The following is a 2,500-nucleotide window of genomic DNA, read 5'->3' as shown; positions in this document are numbered from 1 at the left end:
CCGGTATATTTTGCATCTTCCATCTTGGATGGTCTGGGATGCAGTTTAGATATTTGTCGAGCTTATTCTTAAACACATCTACGCTCACTCCTGATATATTCCTCAGATGAGCTGGCAACGCATTGAATAGACGCTGCATTATCGATGCTGGTGCGTAGTGGATTAATGTTCTGTGTGCTTTCCTTATTTTTCCTGGTATAGTTTTGGGCACTATTAATCTACCTCTGCTTGCTCTTTCTGATATTTTTAGTTCCATGATATTTTCTGTTATTCCTTCTATCTGTTTCCATGCCTGAATTATCATGTAGCGTTCTCTTCTCCTTTCTAGACTATATAATTTTAAGGATTGTAGTCTTTCCCAGTAGTCTAGGTCCTTAACTTCTTCTATTCTAGCTGTAAAGGACCTTTGTACACTCTCTATTTGTGCAATATCCTTTTGATAGTGTGGGTACCATATCATATTGCAATATTCAAGTGGACTACGAACATATGTTTTATAAAGCATAATCATGTGTTCAGCTTTTCTTGTTTTGAAGTGCCGTAACAACATTCCCATTTTGCTTTACATTTTGCCAACAGAATGGCTATTTGATCATTGCATAACATGTTCCTATTCATCATCACACCAAGGTCTTTAACTGCTTCCTTATTTTTGTGATTGTCTCATTATTAGGTCCCCTATATGCCATATAGCTTTCCTTCTCTGTCTCCATAATTTATTGATTCAAATTTATCAGAGTTAAATACCATCCTATTTACCTCTGCCCAATCATATACTTTGTTAAGGTCTCTTTGTAGAGCGTTCCTATCTTCATCACAAGTAATTTTCTCTACTTATTCTTGTGTCATCAGCGAAACTACTCACTACCGAATCCTTAACATTACTGTCTATGTCTTCAATCATAATAACAAACAATATTGCAGCTAGCCACCGTATACCTTGTGGCACACCGGATATTACCTTGGTTTCATCCGATTTCTCATCGTTTGCAATAACTATCTGTTTTCTGTTGTGTAAAAATTCTTTTAACCATCTTCCTACTTTATCTACGATATTGTGTTTTCTAATTTTCTTTGCTAATATATTATGGTCTACTTTGTCAAAAGCTTTTGCAAAGTCTAGATAAACCACATCTGTTTCATTTCCGCTTTTCATATTTTTGAATATGTTCTCACGGTGGACTAACAGTTGGGTTTGTGTACTTTTTCCGGGTACGAAACCGTGTTGTCCTATATTAAACTAATTATTTTTTATTAAATGTTTCATAATATTTTTCTTCATTACCCTTTCATACACTTTCATAATATGTGATGTTAGACTCACAGGCCTATAAATTACTTGCCTCCTTTAAGTCTTGATCCACTTTTGAAAGTAGGGGTGATATATGCTAATTTGTTCTCATCATAAATCTTGCCTGTATCTACACTTTGTCTTAATAATATTGCAAGTGGCTTTGCGATAGAATGAACTACTTTCTTTAACAAAATAGCAGGGACTCCATCCGGCCCTGCAGCAGCTCCATTTTTAATTTCATTAATTGCCTGCACAATATCAGCTTCATTAATTTCTATGTCAGCTAAATATTCACTATTTTCGTCCCTTACTTCTATATCATTATCTTCATTATCTATTCTAGGGGTGAATTCTCTCTTATATCGTTCTGCCAGTATGTTGCAAAGTTTCCTTTTTTTTTTCATTCGTTAATCTCCCTTCAATTCTTAGAGGGCCTATTTCTATTCTTCTTTTATTCATCTTCTTCGCATATGAGTATAATAGTTTGGGGTTTTGCTTGATATTTAATAGGGTTTTTTCTTCCAAGTCCCGTTTTTCATTTTCTTTTGATTGTATAATCTTTTGTTCTGCATTTTCTATCTTACTTTTTAGTTCATAACTTTCCATGCATTTTTTTCTTTTGCAAGACCTTTTTTCCACTTTCTGATTTTTCTGGAACAAGATCCTTCTGTCTCTTGGTATGCATGAATGATGTTTACTTTTCTTCTTCGGTATATATTTGTCCACTATTTTCTCCAATATTTTATATAATATCTCCGTATTTACCCTTATGTCATCACTTACGAAAATGTTATCCCAATCTTTGTTTAATTCTTCATTAATTTCTGACCATTTTATATTTTTACTGTAGAAGTTGTATTTTCCATATCCTTCCCACTTTTTCATTTCTTGCTTATCTCTATTTTCACTTGCTTTGGAATGAACTGTTAATTTCTATGACATTATGATCTGAAATACTCGCATTATAAATCTATTTATTATCTTTAACATAATTCATCTCGTTCACAAATACTAGGTCTAAAGTATTTTCCTTTTCTTGTTGGCAGGTGATTTATTTGTTGAATGTTGTATTCTAGTAGCATATCTAATAGCTTTTCAAATTGCCTCTTATCTTCTGCACTACTATTACTCTCTTTTTTATATGTATAAGTACAACCACAGTCTCCTATTCGTTCTTTCCATTCTACGAAAGGAAAGTTGAAAGTC

The sequence above is a fragment of the Macrobrachium nipponense genome, chromosome 36 (genome assembly GCF_015104395.2).
Source record: "Macrobrachium nipponense isolate FS-2020 chromosome 36, ASM1510439v2, whole genome shotgun sequence".
In the NCBI taxonomy this organism is placed as follows: Eukaryota; Metazoa; Arthropoda; class Malacostraca; order Decapoda; family Palaemonidae; genus Macrobrachium; species Macrobrachium nipponense.
The sequence above is the reverse complement of the archived record's forward strand: the minus strand, read 5'-3'. Positions refer to the sequence as shown.